Raw genomic sequence first — 22,473 nt, forward strand, 5'->3', positions numbered from 1 at the left:
TATGGACTGGACTCTCACTAGTATGTTAGATCCACTATGGACTGGACTCTCACTATTATGTTAGATCCACTATGGACTGGACTCTCACACTATTATGTTGGATCCACGATGGACTGGACTCTCACTATTATGTTAAATCCACTATGGACTGGACTCTCACACTATTATGTTGGATCCACTATGGACTGGACTCTCACTATTATGTTGAATCCACTATGGACTGAACTCTCACTATTATGTTAGATCCACTATGGACTGGACTCACACTATTATGTTAGATCCACTATGGACTGGACTCTCACTATTATGTTGAATCCACTATGGACTGAACTCTCACTATTATGTTAGATCCACTATGGACTGGACACCCACTATTATGTTAGATCCACTATGGACTGGACTCACACTATTATGTTAGATCCACTATGGACTGGACTCTCACACTATTATGTTGGATCCACTATGGACTGGACTCTCACTATTATGTTGAATCCACTATGGACTGAACTCTCACTATTATGTTAGATCCACTATGGACTGGACACCCACTATTATGTTAGATCCACTATGGACTGTACTCACACTATTATGTTAGATCCACTATGGACTGGACTCTCACACTATTATGTTGGATCCACTATGGACTGGACTCTCACTATTATGTTAAATCCACTATGGACTGGACTCTCACTAGTATGTTAGATCCACTATGGACTGGACTCTCACTATTATGTTAGATCCACTATGGACTGGACTCTCACACTATTATGTTGGATCCACGATGGACTGGACTCTCACTATTATGTTAAATCCACTATGGACTGGACTCTCACTAGTATGTTAGATCCACTATGGACTGGACTCTCAGTATTATGTTAGATCCACTATGGACTGGACTCTCACACTATTATGTTAGATCCACTATGGACTGGACACTCACTATTATGTTAGATCCACTATGGACTGGACACTCACTATTATGTTAGATCCACTATGGACTGGACTCTCACTATTATGTTAGATCCACTATGGACTGGACTCTCACTATCATGTTAGATCCACTATGGACTGGACTCTCACACTATTATGTTAGATCCACTATGGACTGGACTCTCACACTATTATGTTGGATCCACTATGGACTGGACTCTCACTATTATGTTAAATCCACTATAGACTGGACTCTCACTAGTATGTTAGATCCACTATGGACTGGACTCTCACTATTACTTTGTGTCCATAGTGGATCATTCTACATCCACGAGAAGTAAAAGGAGGTCATTTAGAAGCAGGACATATGACCTTTTATTAATTTTTTGGGGAAAATAATAAGATTTTTTTGCACGTAGAGGTGGTCGGAGCAAAGGAACCAGGTCGCAATGTGCTGGTGAAAAGTGGGCCATGAGCGCCGGAGTCATGGAAGGAGTCTAAGAGGTTTTAGGAGATCCTATTAAACGCCTCTTCTGTGACACCTGCTCCTCTCGGCTCTGCTGACCCGCATCGTTGTGTCTCGCCGTCCTCAGACGCTCCTCCTCGGTAACGTCAGCTACGGAGAAGGAAGAGAGGCTTGGCGGATTAAATGCAAAACCCAAAACCAGTGAAGTTGGCACGTTGTGTAAATCGTGAATAAATAAAAAAAATACAAGGATTTGCAAATCCTTTTCAACCTATATTCACATGAATAGACCGCAAAGTCAAAACACTTAATGTTCAAACTGGAAAACTTAATTTTTTTGCTAATATTTGTAATTGGATGCCTACAACATGTTGCAAAAAAGCTGACACAAGTGGCAAAAAAGACTGAGAAAGTGAAGGAATAAATCTATCCATTTTCTTCCGCTTATCCGAGGTCGGGTCGCGGGGGCAGCAGCCTAAGCAGATAAGCCCAGACTTCCCTCCTCCCCAGCCACTTCGTCCAGCTCCTCCCGGGGGATCCCGAGGCGTTCCCATGCCAAGGAGACATAGTCTTCCCAAGGTGTCTTGGGTCTTCCCCGTGGCCTCCTACCGGTCGGACGTGCTCTAAACATTTATCAACAACACCCAGAAACGCCGCCGGGTTCGCTGGGCCCGAGCTCATCTAAAATGGACTGATGTAATGTGAAAAAGTGTTGTGAAGTGAATTGTGAATTATATTTATATAGCGCTTTTCTCTAGTGACTCAAAGCGCTTTACATAGTGACACCCAATATCTAAGTTACATTTAAACCAGTGTGGGTGGCACTGGGAGCAGGTGGGTCAAGTGCCTTGCCCAAGGACACAACGGCAGTGACTAGAATGGCGGAAGCGGGAATCAAACCTGCAACCCTCACGTTGCTGGCACGGCCACTCTACCGACCGAGTTCTGTGGTCTGACTAGTCTACGTTTCAAATTGTTTTTGGAAACTGTGGACGTGGTGTCCTCCGGAACAAAGAGGAAAAAAAAAACATCCGCAAAGTTCAAAAGCCAGCGTCTGTGATGGTAGTGTGAAGTGAAGTGAATTATATTTATATAGCGCTTTTCTCTAGTGACTCAAAGCGCTTTACATAGTGAAACCCAATATCTAAGTTACATTTAAAACCAGTGTGGGTGGCACTGGGAGCAGGTGGGTAAAGTGTCTTGCCCAAGGACACAACGGCAGTGACTAGGATGACGGAAGCGGGAATGGAACCTGCAACCGTCAAGTTTCTGGCACGGCTGCTCTACCAACCGAGCTATGCCGCCCCAATGGGGGTGTGTTTGTGCCCAAAGGCATGGGTAACTTACACATCTGTGAAGGCACCATTAATGTGGAAAGGTTTTGGAGCAACATATGTTGTCATCCAAGCAAAGTTATCATGGACGCCCCTGCTTATTTCAGCAAGACAATGCCAAACAGCGGGGCTTCATATCAGAAGACTGCAGGTACTGATCTGGACTGCCTGTAGTCCAGACCTGTCTCCCATTGAAATTGCGTTGCGCATTCTGAAGCCTAAAATACTACAACAGAGACAGGTTGAACAACTTAAGCAGAATGGGAAAAAATTCCACCTGAAAAGCTTTAAAAATTAAAAGGAAAGGCCTTGTAACACAGTGGTAAAAATGCCCATGTGCCAACTTTTTTGCAATGAGTTGCTGTCATTATATTCTAAGTTAATGATTATCTGGAAAAAAACTACTAAGTTTCTCAGTTAGATCATTAAATATCTTGCCCTTGCAGTCTTTTAAATTAAATATAAGTTGAAAATGATTTGTAATCATTTTTTATTTAGGAATTACACAACCTGCCAACTTCACTGGCTTTGGTTTTTGTACATTTCTTGTATAACAGCGGTACAAGCCATCATATTTTGTTTGCCAACATTTTCCTGCTTAACGCTGTAGGTGTCGTCCATCTATCCAAGTAATGTTTGCCTTACAACTGTAGGTGTCGTCCCTCTATCCAAGTGATGTTTACCTTACAACTGTAGAGATGTCGTCCCTCTATCCAAATGATGTTTGCCTTACAACAGTAGATGTCGTCCCTCTATCCAAGTGATGTTTGCCTTACAACTGTTAATGTCGTCCCTCTATCCAAGTGATGCTAACCTTGCAACTGTAGATGCTGTCCCTCTATCCAAGGGATGTTTGCCTTACAACTGTAGATGTCGTCCCTCTATCCAAGTGATGCTAACCTTGCAACTGTAGATGCTGTCCCTCTATCCAAGGGATGTTTGCCTTACAACTGTAGATGTCGTCCCTCTATCCAAGTAATGTTTGCCTTACAACTGTAGGTGTCGTCCCTCTATCCAAGTGATGTTTACCTTACAACTGTAGAGATGTCGTCCCTCTATCCAAATGATGTTTGCCTTACAACTGTAGATGTCGTCCCTCTATCCAAGTGATGTTTGCCTTACAACTGTGGATGTCGTCCCTCTATCCAAGTGATGCTAACCTTGCAACTGTAGATGCTGTCCCTCTATCCAAGGGATGTTTGCCTTACAACTGTAGATGTCGTCCCTCTATCCAAGTGATGTTTGCCTTACAACTGTAGATGTCGTCCCTCTATCCAAGTGATGTTTGCCTTACAACTGTAGGTGTCGTCCCTCTGTCCAAGTGATGTTTGCCTTACAACTGTGGATGTCGTCCCTCTATCCAAGTGATGCTAACCTTGCAACTGTAGATGCTGTCCCTCTATCCAAGTGATGTTTGCCTTACAACTGTAGATGTCGTCCCTCTATCCAAGTGATGTTTGCCTTACAACTGTAGATGTCGTCCCTCTATCCAAGTGATGTTTGCCTTACAACTGTGGATGTCGTCCCTCTATCCAAGTGATGCTAACCTTGCAACTGTAGATGCTGTCCCTCTATCCAAGTGATGTTTACCATACAACTGTAGATGTCATCCCTCTATCCAAGTGATGTTTACCTTACAACTGTAGATGTCGTCCCTCTATCCAGGTGATGTTTACCTTACAACTGTAGATGTCGTCCCTCTATCCAAGTGATGTTTGCCTTACAACTGTAGGTGTCGTCCCTCTGTCCAAGTGATGTTTGCCTTACAACTGTAGATGTCGTCCCTCTATCCAAGTGATGTTTACCTTACAACTGTAGATGTCGTCCCTCTATCCAAGTGATGTTTACCTTACAACTGTAGAGATGTCGTCCCTCTATCCAAATGATGTTTGCCTTACAACTGTAGATGTCGTCCCTCTATCCAAGTGATGTTTGCCTTACAACTGTGGATGTCGTCCCTCTATCCAAGTGATGCTAACCTTGCAACTGTAGATGCTGTCCCTCTATCCAAGTGATGTTTGCCTTACAACTGTAGATGTCGTCCCTCTATCCAAGTGATGTTTGCCTTACAACTGTAGATGTCGTCCCTCTATCCAAGTGATGTTTGCCTTACAACTGTAGGTGTCGTCCCTCTGTCCAAGTGATGTTTGCCTTACAACTGTGGATGTCGTCCCTCTATCCAAGTGATGCTAACCTTGCAACTGTAGATGCTGTCCCTCTATCCAAGTGATGTTTGCCTTACAACTGTAGATGTCGTCCCTCTATCCAAGTGATGTTTGCCTTACAACTGTAGATGTCGTCCCTCTATCCAAGTGATGTTTGCCTTACAACTGTGGATGTCGTCCCTCTATCCAAGTGATGCTAACCTTGCAACTGTAGATGCTGTCCCTCTATCCAAGTGATGTTTACCATACAACTGTAGATGTCATCCCTCTATCCAAGTGATGTTTACCTTACAACTGTAGATGTCGTCCCTCTATCCAGGTGATGTTTACCTTACAACTGTAGATGTCGTCCCTCTATCCAAGTGATGTTTGCCTTACAACTGTAGGTGTCGTCCCTCTGTCCAAGTGATGTTTGCCTTACAACTGTAGATGTCGTCCCTCTATCCAAGTGATGTTTACCTTACAACTGTAGATGTCGTCCCTCTATCCAAGTGATGTTTGCCTTACAACTGTAGATGTTGTCCCTCTGTCCAAGTGATGTTTGCCTTACAACTGTAGATGTCGTCCCTCTATTCAAATGATGTTTGCCTTACAACTGTAGATGTCGTCCCTCTATCCAAGTGATGTTTGCTTTACAACTGTAGGTGTCGTCCCTCTGTCCAAGTGATGTTTGCCTTACAACTGTAGAGATGTCATCCCTCTATCCAAATGATGTTTGCCTTACAACTGTAGATGTCGTCCCTCTATCCAAGTGATGTTTGCCTTACAACTGTAGGTGTCGTCCCTCTGTCCAAGTGATGTTTGCCTTACAACTGTAGATGTCGTCCCTCTATCCAAGTGATGTTTACCTTACAACTGTAGATGTCGTCCCTCTATCCAAGTGATGTTTGCCTTACAACTGTAGATGTTGTCCCTCTGTCCAAGTGATGTTTGCCTTACAACTGTAGATGTCGTCCCTCTATTCAAATGATGTTTGCCTTACAACTGTAGATGTCGTCCCTCTATCCAAGTGATGTTTGCCTTACAACTGTAGGTGTCGTCCCTCTGTCCAAGTGATGTTTGCCTTACAACTGTAGATGGAGTTCCTCTATCCAAGTGATGTTAACCTTGCAACTGCAGGTGTCGTCCCTCTATCGAAGTGATGTTTACCTTACAACTGTAGATGTCGTCCCTCTATCCAAGTGATGTTTGCCTTACAACTGTAGATGGCGTCCCTCTATCCAAGCGATGTTTGCCTTACAACAGTAGATGTCGTCCCTCTATCCAAGTGATGTTTGCCTTACAACTGTAGATGTCGTCCCTCTATCCAAGTGATGTTTGCCTTACAACTGTAGATGCCGTCCCTCTATCCAAGTGAAGTTTACCTTACAACCGTAGATGTCGTCCCTTTATCCAAGTGATGTTTGCCTTACAACAGTAGATGTCGTCCCTCTATCCAAGTGATGTTTGCCTTACAACTGTAGATGTCGTCCCTCTATCCAAGTGATGTTTGCCTTACAACTGTAGATGTCGTCCCTCTGTCCAAGTGATGTTTGCCTTACAACAGTAGATGTCGTCCCTCTATCCAAGTGATGTTTGCCTTACAACTGTAGATGTCGTCCCTCTATCCAAGTGATGTTTGCCTTACAACTGTAGATGTCGTCCCTCTGTCCAAGTGATGTTTGCCTTACAACAGTAGATGTCGTCCCTCTATCCAAGTGATGTTTGCCTTACAACTGCAGAGATGTCGTCCCTCTATCCAAGTGATGTTTGCCTTACAACTGTAGGTGTCGTCCCTCTATCCAAGTGATGGTTGCCTTACAACTGTAGATGTCGTCCCTCTATCGAAGTGATGTTTGCCTTACAACTGTAGATGTCGTCCCTTTATCCAAGTGATGTTTGCCTTACAACTGTAGATGTCGTCCCTCTATCCAAGCGATGTTTACCTTACAACTGTAGATGTCGTCCCTCTGTCCAAGTGATGTTTGCCTTACAACTGTAGGTGTCGTCCCTCTATCCAAGTGATGTTTGCCTTACAACTGTAGATGTCGTCCCTTTATCCAAGTGATGTTTGCCTTACAACAGTAGATGTCGTCCCTCTATCCAAGCAATGTTTACCTTACAACTGTAGATGGCGTCCCTCTATCCAAGTGATGTTTGCCTTACAACTGTAGATGGCGTCCCTCTATCCAAGTGATGTTTGCCTTACAACAGTAGATGCCGTCCCTCTATCCAAGTGATGTTTGCCTTACAACTGTAGATGTCGTCCCTCTATCCAAGTGATGTTTGCCTTACAACTGTAGATGCCGTCCCTCTATCCAAGTGAAGTTTACCTTACAACTGTAGATGTCGTCCCTTTATCCAAGTGATGTTTGCCTTACAACAGTAGATGTCGTCCCTCTATCCAAGTGATGTTTGCCTTACAACTGTAGATGTCGTCCCTCTATCCAAGTGATGTTTGCCTTACAACTGTAGATGTCGTCCCTCTATCCAAGTGATGTTTGCCTTACAACTGTAGATGTCATCCCTCTATCCAAGTGATGTTTGCCTTACAGTAGATGTCGTCCCTCTATCCAAGTGATGTTTACTTTTAGCCTGCTGCTGGTTCAACATCAACACTGTGCTAGTCACTGCAAAGTGATTGTCTCCACAACACAAATAACCTGCCTTCCAAAATCATTAATGTGAGGAAAAAAAAAACATCAATATGCGTCCCGATTTTCATAATGCCATCCTTTGCATTAGTATTCATTGTTGGCTTTTCCCCCCACTCAAAAGCACCACATTCTTGTGTGTGCTTTGTCTTCATTAACCCAAAGATCAACATGCCATTGGCTCAATTATGCGAGACACTGATGACATTGAGCCCGCCATCCTATTTGCTCCGCACCACTTCCTCCTGTAGCCCTAAACCCATCACTGGCTTCTTTTACAGCGACTCCACTCGACAAGGACCGTTTTTCATCATAATTGGTGCAAATATAACCCCTACTTTCACCTGAATGAGAGTTTAGAATGCTGGGCATTGAGCTGAAGCTGTTAAAAGGAGTTAGGGAGTGGATTTAACAAATGTACACACTGGCAAAGCTGCACTGGTTGGCCTCTGTTACACTCTCCCCCCCACTAAAACCTACCCTTATCTGGGTAACGGCACCAAAGTAGCCCCGCCTGGGTACCCCGAATGATACTAAAGAGCCCTAGTGTCAGGTTCAAACACTGATGACATCTATTAATCAGACAAGAAGCAAGGAACCAAGCAGAGACAGAGTTCAATTTAGCTCATGAGGAGAACGTATGGTGCTGAACACTTAGTCACAGTCTCGCCCTACGCTCTAAGGTTCAGCTCCCGTGTCCCTCTTTTTATTCAGAGTTCCATAGTCACCATCACTGAGGCCGCCTCTAAAAAGAGTGGTCACATATAGGACGCACAGTACGTGGCGGAATGGGGTGGGGACCTTGTGATTTCGCCTTGTCCCCGCTTCATCTGCGTGTTGTCATCTTATCTTCATTGAGGTCATTGAAGTCTCTGCTTTGTCTGCGTGCTGTCATCTTATCTTCGTTGACGTCCTAGAAGTCCTTGGCTGTTAGCGGGCTAAAACAAAGAAAACATCTGTGGCTGAGTAAACAAGAAGTTTTGTCCTTGCATAGATTATATAAAGTCTAACTTGAGCACAGTAGCTAATTAAAACAACGGACTTTAAGTATACTAAAGTTAGTGTGATATACATAATTATTCCAAAACCTAGGCGTGGAGCTAAAAACCTGGACTGTCAACTCAAAGTCCAGCGACCACTGACTGACCACTGTTACGCTAACCCCCTAGACCTCTCTTTCTCCAGGTCACAGTACCGTGGTAACCGCGCCTGGTCCGCCACCTGCCGTTTTATCCGGGACTTAGACCTGGGCCCTCCAAATGAAAGTTAAGCGAGCTAAAAGCTGGTAAAAGTTGCTAGGGAATGCGGTAAACCACCGTACACAGTGGTACCGCAGCACTGGTACACGGCTCGGTTAATCACCCGCACCCACAAACTTCACTCTCATCCAGGCCACAGCACCACTTAGAAACCTCGCCAGGTTCGATCCAATCCATTCCATTGGGGGCTCAAATCAGGGTCCCCCCAAAGAGAGTCAAGCAGGCTAGGGATCAATCAATCAATCAATGTTTACTTATATAGCCCTAAATCACGAGTGTCTCAAAGGGCTGCACAAGCCACAACGACATCCTCGACTCAGATCCCACATCAGGGCAAGGAAAAACTCAACCCAATGGGACAATGAGAAACCTTGAAGGGGACCGCCACCCTGAGCAGCCGGTGCAATGGACGTCGAGGGGATCTAGCATAACATTGTGAGAGTCCAGTCCATAGTGCATCTAGCATTATAGTGAGAGTTCAGTCCATGGTGGGGCCAGCAGGAGACCATCCCGAGCGGAGTCAGGTCAGCAGCGCAGAGATGTCCCCAACCGATGCATAGACGAGCAGCCAGCGCTAATCTCCTAAACGTCACTCACATCCGGGTCACGGCACCACTGGAAACCTCGCCTGGTCCAACCCCTGCCGTTCCACCCAGAACTCAAACCTGGGTCCCCCGAAAGAGAGTGTAGAACGTTAGGCTGATGCAAATCTTTGTTGACAGAAATGGTAACATTTTATATTATTCCTAAACAGTTTTACGACATTGGAAAACATTACTAAAACGTCTCATGACAAATTACCTGTACTGCTGTGTTGTTTGTGTGCCTTATTGTTCCAGACCACAGCAAACATTACGGCTACGGCATGCCTTGCCTCGCTGTCAGACTGCCAGCCACGCCTCTTCGCCGCCATCTTGGGCCGGGCTACGACATGCCCTGCCTCGCTGTCGAACTGCCGGCCAGGCATCCGCGCCACCATCTTGGGTCGGGCTACGGCGTGCCTTGCCTCGCTGTCAGACTGCCGGCCACGCCTCTTCGCCGCCATCTTGGGCCGGGTTACGACGTGCCCTGCCTCGCTGTCGGACTGCCGGCCACGTCACATCGCCGCCATCTTTGGCCGGGCTACAGCGTGCCCTGCCTCGCTGTCAGACTGCCGGTCACACTTCCTCGCCGCCATCTTGGACAGCGCTACGGCGTGCCCTGCTTCGCTGCCGGCCACGCCTCCTCGCCGCCATCTTGGGCCAGCCTACGGCGTGCCCTGCCTCGCTGTCGAACTGCCAGCTACGCCTCCTCGCCACCATCTTTGGCCGGGCTACGGCGTGCCCTGCCTCGCTGTCGCACTGCCGGCCACGCCTCTCCACAATGTAGAATAAAGATTTAAATGCAACATTTCTGTCAAGGAAGATTTGAGTCGGATTATGATAGTAGGCTAATATAGACATTTACATCATGTGTTGCTTTCATTATAACACTTATATAAGGCTTTTAAATTTTTGAGTTTTATTTTTTGGTCCAATATGGCCTTTTCAACATTTTGTCTTGCCCACCCCAGGTCTAGCGTTACATTACACCTCTATTAAGTACGATCCAATATATCTGGAGACCTACCAAACGGGAACACTGTTGGAGACCACTTTTTTCAGTCCCTAAAATCATTTTACCTCGTCTAATATCGGGGAAAAAGTGCTAAGAGTATTTGTGTTTATTAGGTTGCCGTTCTGTGCTTGAGTCTCCTCCGCGGCGTCGGCGTCTGGACCAGCAGCGTGGTGTCACACGGCGTGCGCGTCCACAGGCGCTTTCAGCGTGGGAGACAGAGATGAATGGCGACAATTCCGTTGCTGCAGCTTTCAGATGGGATCGTCCCACCACTCATTCCCCTTCTTTGAGCCGGGGAGCAACCCTCAAAGATCACAAATCTTGCCGGCGTCACCAGTCATTAAGCAAAGTGACGCGTCGCTCCGCCGCCGATCCTCCATCATGGCGCGCTGTTCTTGTGTGCCGCTATCTCAGACTTGCTGCCATATGCCACCAAGGAGCCAGAATCCAAAATACAATATATCACATATGTTGACGTCCCCTCACAGTCTAGCGCTTTCTGATTTGTTTGCATTTGTATTTTATTTTCCCCCAATAACAACTTGCAAAGGTTTACATACACTTGTAAAGAACATGTCAGGGCGGTCTTGAGTTTCACGCAAATCCCATAGGGGTGATGAAAGGTTGGTCAGCGCCTTAGAGCTGCGGCCTACCACCATGACCCCGCACTCCCTTCCCTCTGTTGCTAGATATCTCGAGACGTATGTTGTAATATGTATAAGTGCTTTGCTATGGAGGTTTTTTTCCCACTCCAGACTGGGCCCCCTTAGGATCACAGTCCAGATTGTATTTTTTTACACATCCTTCCCCAGGGTTTTACCTTTTTGTCATCTTTTTACGAGGTGCCTTGTGGCGACCCATCACCGTTCCTTTTCTGTAACCTTGTACACTGTTTGTCGAATCTTGAACGGGTTTGTGCTGAAAACAAAGTTTCATCTCTCTCTCTCTTTCTCTCTATCTATCTGTCATGATGCGCTACCCGGATCATAGGTTTTGTGGATTGTTGAGTTGGTTTGTGCACTTCCTTGTTTTGTTCTGTCACCATGGTTGCTTATTTGTTTCACCTCATCCTTGTTTCCGGACTCACACCTGTTTGTTGATTACCATCCTTATTTAAGCTTGCCCTTTCAGTGACTCTTTCTCGCCTCGTAAAGTTTTGGTTCCATGCAAAAAGTGACGACGCTGATTCCCGACTCTGGTAAAAAAAAAAGTTTTTGTACTTGCTAGCTTCCGCGCTATGCTTTCTGTTTTGTAGCTCCCATGCTAGCTCTTTGTTTTGCCTGTTTATGCCTAGTGCAAGTTTTCTGTTCTTAGTCTGTTTTTTAGTGCAAAAACTCAGGTCCGGCTGGAAATCGGGGAGAAATTCGGGAGAATGGTTGTCCCGGGAGATTTTCGGGAGAGGCACTGAAATTCGCGAGTCTCCCGGAAAATTCAGGAGGGTTGGCAAGTACAGGTGGGCGGTGCTAAATGATGAAATGTTGCGTTTCCTTCATTGCGTGGAGGCGGAGCCTGGAATTAAAGTTTGCAAATGTCTTGATGGCGCTCCAATTTCTCTCACACTTTGCAGACTCCTTTGTCCTCTGCACCACCCGTTTTTTGCACACCCTCATCTGGATTGGGATTAGGCGGGAATTCAGGGCTTTAATCCGAACCCCCCTCCCCCACCCAGCAGGATCGTAACGCAAGTCTGAATGTACGTTACGTAAAAGAGAAGTCGTCCTTAGAAGACATATTTACACTCGCGCCCCGTTTGCTTGTCTAAGCACTTCTGGTGTTTTTTTTTTTTTAACGACGATATTACGACGCCGCTACACGTGTCGCGTTAATAATTCACCCTGGATATTCCTAATCGCGTCATTACGAGGCCGAGCACATGTGAGGCGGTGCTTACAGCGCATGCATTATTCAATCAAGACGGACAGAGAGTTGAAGTTTGTCCGTCACGTATTGGAACGTTAGATTTCTCTGACCTTTTGCACAAACCCTGTTTCCATATGAGTTGGGAAATTGTGTTGGATGTAAACATAAACAGAATACAATGAGTTAATGCCAGCAACACGTGACAAAGAAGTTGGGAAAGGTGGCGATAAATACTGATAAAGTTGAGGAATGCTCATCAAACCCTTATTTGGAACATCCCACAGGTGTGCAGGCTAATTGGGAACAGGTGGGTGCCATGATTGGGTATAAAAACAGCTTAACAAAAAATGCTCAGTCTTTCACAAGAAAAGATGGGGCGAGGTACACCCCTTTGTCCACAACTGCGTGAGCAAATAGTCAAACAGTTTAAGAACAACGTTTCTCAAAGTGCAATTGCAAGAAATTTAGGGATTTCAACATCTACGGTCCATAATATCATCAAAAGGTTCAGAGAATCTGGAGAAATCACTCCACATAAGCGGCATGGCCATAAACCAACATTGAATGACCGTGACCTTCGATACTTCAGACGACACTGTATCAAAAACCGACATCAATCTCTCAAGGATATCACCACATGAGCTTAAGAACACTTCAGAAAACCACTGTCACTAAATACAGTTCGTCGCACATCTGTAAGTGCAAGTTCAAGCCCTACTATGCAACCCAAAAGCCATTTATCAACAACATCCAGAAACGTCACCGGCTTCTCTGGGACAGTGATCATCTAAGCTGGACTGATGCAAAGTCGAAACGTGTTCTGTGGTCTGACAAGTCCACATTTCAAATTGTTTTTGGAAATATTAGACATCTTGTCAACCGGACCAAAGGGGAAGCAAACCATCCAGACTGTTATCGACGCAAAGTTGAAAAGCCAGCATCTGTGATGGTATGGGGGTGCATTAGTGCCCAAGGCATGGGTAACTTACACATCTGTGAAGGCACCATTAATGCTGAAAGGTACATACAGGTTTTGGAACAACATATGCTGACAGCTTTTTCATGGACGCCCCTGCTTATTTCAGCAAGACAATGCCAAGCCACATTCAGCACGTGTTACAACAGCGTGGCTTCGTAAAAAAAAAAGACTGTGGGTGCTTTGCTGGCCCGCTTGCAGTCCAGACCTGTCTCCCATCGAAAATGTGTGGCACATTATGAAGCTTAAAACACGACAGCGGAGACCCCGGACTGTTGAACGACTGAAGCTCTACATAAAACAAGAGCGGGAAAGAATTTCACTTTCAAAGCTTCAACAATTAGTTTCCTCAGTTCCCAAACGTTTATTGAGTGTTGTTAAAAGAAAAGGTGATGTAACACAGTGGTGAACATGCCCTTTCCCAACTACTTTGGCACGTGTTGCAGCCATGAAATTCTAAGTTAATTATTATTTGCAAAAAAAATAATAAAGTTTATATCTTGTCTTTGTAGTGCATTGAATAGAATATGGGTTGAAAATGATTTGCAAATCATTGTATTCTGTTTATATTTACATCTAACACAATTTCCCAACTCATATGGAAACGGGGTTTGTATTTGAAGTTCGAGCCACAAACTCTGTGTAAAGTGTAGAGTTTTGCAGCATGAGGCACAGCTAATGTTCTATCAGTTTTTTTCTGCTTCTAATAGACTGACCACACGTCCTCTTTTCCCTGGACATGTCCTCTTTTGCAGGGCTGTCCGGGCGGGGTTTCTTAAATGCCTCAAATGTCCCGACATTTTGAATTAGGGTTGCGTGTATTTTCAATGTACGTCCAGGGTTAAGAAGGGGTTGAAAACAAAACAAATTGTGAAGATTTGCGCATGCAGCAGAATTTGTGAGGGAGGGGCAGAAACAGAGAGACCGAGGGAGTGGGTTGATTGACATATTTGTCAACCCTCCCGATTTTCCCGAGAGACTCCTGAATTTCAGTGCCCCTTCCAAAAATTTCAAGAAAAAACCATTCCCCTGAATTTCTCTCTATTTCCACCAAGACATCAATTTTGGGGGCGGGCCTTGAAGGCACTGTCTTTGCGTACCAGCCCAATCACATAGCGGCTTTTCACACATGCATGTGAATGCAAGGCATACTTGGTCAACAGCCATACATATCACACTGAAGGTGGCCGTATATACAACTTTAACACTGTTACAAATATGCGCCACACCAAACAAAAATGACAAACACATTTTGGGAGAACATCCGCACCGTAACACAACATAAACACAGCAGAAGATACCCAGAATCCCTTGCAGTACTAACTCTTCCAGGATGCTACAATATAACCCCCCCTGCTTTTGACTAAATAGTTGAATCTGTTGACAAGAACAATTTCTTAAGGTCGTATCAGCCAATTAGAAACTAGAACTACATTATTTCTGGAGAAGGCGGCGAAACAATTTTACTTTATGTCTGTCGACTATTACATAAACTTTAGTTATAATAAGCAAATGACAAGGCATGATTTAAAAACTAATAACGCATCCTGCCATAGTTTATAAGACCCAGTGGGACGCTGTGCATTATTTGCAGCTGCAGAACAAAAACTGTTATTAAAAAAACAAAAGATTGATGTTTCAATCGGCCTTTATGTTAAAGCTTACTTTTTGATTTTGCCCGGTCGGATGCAAGGGTTTTGCTATTTTGTTTCTTTTGTGCTTTCCTTACAACCAATCTACCAAAATAAAAAGCTCCGAGCAAGGGAATTGTTGAAAAGTTGCAGTGAAGTTGAAGACGCAGTTTAGTCCAAAAAGTTTGTAAGGCGGGGACCCAAAAACAGTTTGTGTCAGCACACACAGAAAAATACAGAGTATGGTGGACAGACGCCACACCATCTTTTTCCGCTTATTCAATGTCGGGTCACGGGGACAGCAGCCTAAGCAGGGAAGCCCAGAAAAAACCTCCACTGCTGTCCACATGACTGCTGCACCAGGTTCACTACTGACCACATTGTGAAGTATCCGGACGACACGACAGTAGTGGGCCTCATCCATGACAACATGGACATGGACTACAGGGAGGAGGTGAAACATCTGGCTGACTGGTGCAGAACCCAACAACCTGGATTCTGAACCTCGACAAGACCAAGGAGATCATCGTCGACTTCAGGAAGCACCGGTCAAGCCGAACTCCACTCTTCATCAACGGCACAGCACCGGAGATGGTAAGCAGCACCTAGTTCCTGGGGGTGCAGATAACTGACAATATGACCTCTTGTAAAAAAGAGCTCAGCAGCGCATGCACTTTTTGCATCGGATGAAAAGAGCACAGTTCCTTCCCTCCGTTCTACAGAGGCACTATAGGGAGCCTACTGACCAAGTGCATCTCTGTCTGGACTGGAGCCTGCGGTGCCTCAAACTGGAAGTCTCTGCAGAGACTGGTGAGGACGGCGGAAAAGATCATCAGCACTCCTCTTCCTCCTATCCGGGAGATCGCAAAAAGCCGCTGCCTGACCAGGGCTCAGAAAATCTGCAGAGACTCCTCCCACCCCCACAAAGGACTGTTTTCACTGCTGGACTCTAGAAAGAGGTTCCGCAGCCTCCGAAGCAGAACCTTCATATTCTGTAACAGCTTCGTCCCTCAGGCCGTAAGACTCTCAAACGCATCATAATAATCCCCTCAATTCCCCCCCCAAAATTGATTAACTGGCTGGAATATAAAGACAATATAACATACATCCATAAACGTGGATGCATATGCAAAAGTGCAATATATTTATCTGTAGTCATCTATTTATTTATATCTGCACCTTATTGCTCTTTTATCCTGCACTACCATGAGCTAATGCAACAAAATTTCGTTCTTATCTGTACTGCATTATTCAAATTTGAATGACAATAAAAGGGAAGTCTAAGTCTAAGTCTAAGTCTAAGTCTAAGTTTAACTGCCCTCTCCCTAGCCACTTAGTCCAGCTCCTCCCGGGGGATCCCGAGGCGTTGGCCTGGAGACATAGTCTTCCCAATGTGTCCGCAAGGGAGAAAAGGGGGGGCATAGGAGAAAAAGAAAAGAAGCGGCAGATCAACTGGTCTAAAAAGGAGGTCTATTTAAAGGCTAGAGTATACAAAAGCGTTTTTAAGATGCGATTTAAAGGCATCACTCACTGTTACCGGGAGGGCATTCCAGAGTACTGGAGCCCCAATAGAAAACGCTCTATAGCCCGCAGACTTTTTTTGGGCAGTAATCTAGACGAGACGTAATGAACGCATGAATAAAGATCTCAGCATGGCTAATGGACAGAATGGACCGAATTTTAGCGATATTACGGAGATGAAAGAAGTAACAATCTTAATGTGTGACTCAAACGAGTTGGGTCAAAAACAATACCCAGATACTTTACCGAGTCGCCTTGTGACTAATTTTAATTTTAGTTATTAGATGGCCCAGGTGGGCTGGTTATGTAATCATCTGTGGCCTTTACTAGCAGCAGCCGGGACGAGACACTTAGTTGGAGTTGGAGTGGGAGCCAGAGAGAGAGTGACACAAACTCAGAGAAAGACATTTGGCTGGAAAGCAAAAGCATTGAACTATTGAATGAAAATATATTAGTGTTAAACCCTGAAACCCGGGCTCTCGTGGTAGAACCCACTAGAGGGCAACCCTTACAGCAGTATTTATCTTTAATTCTCTATTATGATATTGTGACGACCGATAAAGATATTCACCAGGCATGACTTCCGCCTACGTAAAAAAAACACATATTTAGAAGGCTGTAAACATTTTTTTTATGCTCTAACTATGAAAGTACTTAATTTAATAATAATGATCCTAATTTGCAGCAATTTTTGTATCACAGTTATTAGAGAATCTGCACCTCCAAGTCCGAGTCCATGGTTCTCGCCCGGAAAAGGGTGGAGTGCCATCTCCGGGTTGGGGAGGAGACCCTGCCCCAAGTGGAGGAGTTCAAGTACCTCGGAGTCTTGTTCGCAGGTGGGGGCGGGGTGGATCGTGGGATCGACAGGCGGATCGGTGCGGCGTCTTCAGTAATGTGGACGCCGTATCGATCCGTTGTGGTGAAAAAGGAGCTGAGCCGGAAGGCAAAGCTCTCAATTTACCGGTTGTTCTACGTTCCCATCCTCATCGATAGTCATGAGCTTTGGGTAGTCCTATACCTTGGAGTCTTGTTCGCGGGTGGATCGTGGGATCGACAGGCGGGTCGGTGTGGCGTCTTCAGTAATGCAGACACTGTATCGATCTGTTGTGGTGAAGAAGGAGCTGAGCCAGAAGGCAAAGCTCTCAATTTACCGGTCGTTCTACGTTCCCATCCTCACCTATGGTCATGAGCTGTGGGTAGTCATATACCTCGGAATCTTGTTCGCGAGTGCAGGCAAGGTGGATCGTAGGATCGACAGGCGGGTCAGTGTGGCGTCTTCAGTAATGCGGACACTGTATCGACCCGTTGTGGTGGAGAAGGAGCTGAGCCGGAAGGCAAAGCTCTCAATTTACCGTTCCCATCCTCACCTAGGGTCATGAGCTTTCGGTTGTGGCCGGGGGAACGGGATCACGGGTGCAGGCGACCTAAGTGAGTTTCCTCTGCCGGATGGCGGGGTTCTCCCTTAGGAATGAGGTGGTTCGGGCATCAGGTCAGGATGCCACCCGAGGGCCTCCCCAGGGAGGTGTTTAGGGCACATCCAACGGGGAAGACCCAGGACACCTTGGGAAGACTATGTCTCCCGGCCGGCCTGGGAACGCCTCGGGATCCCCCAGGGAGGAGCTGGACGAAGTGGCTGGGGAGAGGAAAGTCTGCGGTTCCCTGCTTAGGCTGCTGACCCCGCGACCCGACCTCGTGTAGTGAGTTTTATTCTGCGTTGTGTAGTTTTTTTATAAGTAGGAGACACTCCACCATTCCGTCGTTTCATCATTTATTAGACACCTTTGTTGGAAACATGAAACACATACACAGGTCTCTACTTTTCTGGCGGAGTGATACCTCATCATCAAAAGTCCGATAGACGAGGAAGTAAATAACAGTCATTCATATAAAAATAATAATTTAAATTAAAATAACAAAAACGTTTTATCACAAAAATACAATAATAATACACAAATCCACATACCTTTGTTGGAAACATGAAACACATACACAGGTCTCTACTTTTCTGGCGGAGTGATACCTCATCATCAAAAGTCCGATAGAAGAGAGAATAAACAACATTCATTCATACAAAAAAAAAAAAAAATTAAATTACGTTAACAAAAACGTTTTATCACAAAAAATAATAATAATTCACAAATCCACATACCTTTGTTGGAAACATGAAACACATACACAGGTCTCTACTTTTCTGGCGGAGTGATACCTCATCATCAAAAGTCCGATAGACGAGGAAGTAAATAACAGTCATTCATATAAAAATAATAATTTAAATTACAACAACAAAAACGTTTTATCACAAACAAAAATAATAATAATACACAAATCCACATACCTTTGTTGGAAACATGAAAAACATACACAGGTCTCTACTTTTCTGGCGGAGTGATACCTCATCATCAAAAGTCCAATAGAAGAGAGAATAAACAACATTCATTCATACAAAAAAAATAATGATTTAAATTACGTTAACAAAAACGTTTTATCACAAAAAAATAATAATAATACACAAATCCACATACCTTTGTTGGAAACATGAAACACATACACAGGTCTCTACTTTTCTGGCGGAGTGATACCTCATCATCAAAAGTCCGATAGACGAGGAAGTAAATAACAGTCATTCATATAAAAATAATAATTTAAATTACAACAACAAAAACGTTTTATCACAAAAAAATAATAATAATACACAAATCCACATACCTTTGTTGGAAACATGAAACACATACACAGGTCTCTACTTTTCTGGCGGAGTGATACCTCATCATCAAAAGTCCGATAGACGAGGAAGTAAATAACAGTCATTCATATAAAAATAATAATTTAAATTACAACAACAAAAACGTTTTATCACAAAAAAATAATAATAATACACAAATCCACATACCTTTGTTGGAAACATGAAACACATACACAGGTCTCTACTTTTCTGGCGGAGTGATACCTCATCATCAAAAGTCCGATAGACGAGGAAGCAAATAACAGTCATTCATATAAAAATAATAATTTAAATTACAATAACAAAAACGTTTTATCACAAAAAAATAATAGTAATACACAAATCCACATACCTTTGTTGGAAACATGAAACACATACACAGATCTCTACTTTTCTGGCGGAGTGATACCTCATCATCAAAAGTCCGATAGAAGAGAGAATAAACAACATTCATTCATACAAAAAAAATAATGATTTAAATTACGTTAACAAAAACGTTTTATCACAAAAAAATAATAATAATACACAAATCCACATACCTTTGTTGGAAACATGAAACACATACACAGGTCTCTACTTTTCTGGCGGAGTGATACCTCATCATCAAAAGTCCGATAGACGAGGAAGCAAATAACAGTCATTCATATAAAAATAATAATTTAAATTACAATAACAAAAACGTTTTATCACAAAAAAATAATAATAGTACACAAATCCACATACCTTTGTTGGAAACATGAAACACATACACAGGTCTCTACTTTTCTGGCGGAGTGATACCTCATCATCAAAAGTACGATAGAAGAGAGAATAAACAACATTTATCCATACAAAAAAAAATAATAATTTAAATTACGTTAACAAAAACGTTTGATCACAAAAAAAAAAAAATAATACACAAATCCACATACCTTTGTTGGAAACATGAAACACATACACAGGTCTCTACTTTTCTGGCGGAGTGATACCTGCGTAAATACCATGTGTAATTATGACCAAACATTTCAAACATTCGACGCTCTAATCCTTACTTAACAAAATGGTGCATAAAAAAATACTTAAAACAACACATCACTTATACCTACAACATTAATGGTTTAACTTTTAAAGTATTATGAAAGTTTAGTAATAATATTTACACAAGAAACACAGAGCAATGAAGAACTATTACCTCATCATCAAAAGTCCGATAGAAGAGGAAGTAAACATCCGAAAAAAACGCAGAGTCACTTCCTGCATCGGACATCCGGTTTTTCACATTAAAACCAATACTTCAAAATAAAACATAACACTCTGTCTCGTTCATAATATAGCGCACCAACATCACACTATTACATTTGGATAAGCGGAAGAGGATGGATGGAGTTATTAGGACTGGGATTTTTGTGTGGAATTGGCTAAAAGAAAACCAGTGTAAAGCACACATGGTCTTTCAACCTAAAAAAAAAAGAAAAAAGCCATAGATTCAGGGCTAGAGAGTTATTCTCTCACTCAGCGAACAAAGAGAGCGCAGTTTTTTTTCTGCGTGAAAACATGAGCGTTTAGATGAAGCGTTCCACATCACAAACAGCAGGCCTTCTGCGCCCGCTGTTTGTGATGAAGACCGAGTCGGCGGGGGCCGAGATGAAGTCACAAGTTTCCTGCAAACAAATGCCACCGATTGATATTGTTGTTGAACTCCGGCGCCGTGTGTCGGGTTATCAGACCAAAGCTGTGGGGAGTGTATGAAGATTAAGCCCCAGGTGTTTTTTATTGTTTTTTTTGTTTTTTTTACCACAGGAAAAAAAAAGTGTTTTTACGCAGATTCACCCGTCTTGAATTTGAGTGTTTACTTGAAACGACGTCGTTCAGAGTTGACACTTGTAATTAAAGTCTGAAGCATGCAAGGAACCCTGTTTCCATATGAGTTGGGAAATTGTGTTAGATGTAAATATAAACAGAATACAATGATTTGCAAATCTTTTTCAACAAAGACAACATATTTGATGTTCTAACTCATAAAAATTTTTGCAAATAATCATTAACTTTAGAATTTGATGCCAGCAACACGTGACGAAGAAGTTGGGAAAGGTGGCAATACATACTGATAAAGTTGAGGGATGCTCATCAAACACTTATTTGGAACATCCCACAGGTGTGCAGGCTAATTGGGAACAGGTGGGTGCCATGATTGGGTATAAAAACAGCTTCCCCAAAAAATGCTCAGTCTTTCACAAGAAAGGATGGGGCGAGGTACACCCCTTTGTCCACAACTGTGTGAGCAAATAGTCAAACAGTTTAAGAACAACCTTTCTCAAAGTGCAATTGCAAGAAATTTAGGGATTTCAACATCTACGCTCCATAATATCATCAAAAGGTTCAGAGAATCTGAAAAAAATCACTCCACGTAAGCGGCATGGCCGGAAACCAACATTGAATGACCGTGACCTTCGATCCCTCAGACGGCACTGTATCAAAAACCGACATCCATCTCTAAAGGATATCACCACATGGGCTCAGGAACACTTCAGAAACCCAATGTCACCAAATACAGTTGGTCGCTACATCTGTAAGTGCTCAGTCTTTCACAAGAAAGGATGGGGTGAGGTACACCCCTTTGTCCACAACTGCGTGAGCAAATAGTCAAACAGTTTAAGAACAACGTTTCTCAAAGTGCAATTGCAAGAACTTTAGGGATTTCAACATCTACGCTCCATAATATCATCAAAAGGTTCAGAGAATCTGGAGAAATCACTCCAACATTGAATGACCGTGACCTTCCATCCCTCAAACGGCACTGGATCAAAAACCGACATCAATCTCTAAAGGATATCACCACATGGGCTCAGGAACACTTCAGAAAACCAATGTCACTAAATACAGTTGGTCGCTACATCTGTAAGTGCAAGTTAAAACTCAACTATGCAAAGCGAAAGCCATTTATCAACAACATCCAGAAACATTGCCTTCATCTCTGGGCCCGAGCTCATCTAGGATGGACTGATGCAAAGTGGAAAAGTGTTCCGTGGTCTGACGAGTCCACATTTCAACTTGTTTTTGGAAATATTCAACATTGTGTCATCCAGACCAAAGGGGAAGCGAACCATCCAGACTGTTATCGACGCAAAGTTGAAAAGCCAGCATCTGTGATGGTATGGGGGTGCATTAGTGCCCAAGGCATGGGTAACTTACACATCTGGGAAGGCACCATTAATGCTGAAAGGTACATACAGGTTTTGGAACAACATATGCTGCCATCTTTTTATTGGACGCCCCTGCTTATTTCAGCAAGACAATGCCAAGCCGCATTCAGCACGTGTTACAACAGTGTGGCTTCTTAAAAAAAAAAGAGTGCGGGTACTTTCCTGCCCCGACTCCAGTCCAGACCTGTCTCTCATGGA

The 22,473-nt window shown here is 43.8% G+C and overlaps 1 long non-coding RNA gene across 1 annotated transcript; it reads right to left on the reverse strand.

Annotated features, from left to right (window-relative positions):
• Positions 1-1,327: 1,327 nt before the first annotated feature.
• LOC133568758 (uncharacterized) lies at positions 1,328-19,961 on the reverse strand. Its single transcript, XR_009809664.1, has 3 exons — positions 18,151-19,961; positions 8,330-8,466; positions 1,328-1,546 (listed from the first exon to the last, which is right to left on the reverse strand). It is a non-coding gene; the product is annotated as an uncharacterized LOC133568758 (long non-coding RNA).
• Positions 19,962-22,473: the final 2,512 nt, after the last annotated feature.

This window comes from Nerophis ophidion, linkage group LG14 (genome assembly GCF_033978795.1).
Source record: "Nerophis ophidion isolate RoL-2023_Sa linkage group LG14, RoL_Noph_v1.0, whole genome shotgun sequence".
NCBI lineage: Eukaryota > Metazoa > Chordata > Actinopteri > Syngnathiformes > Syngnathidae > Nerophis > Nerophis ophidion.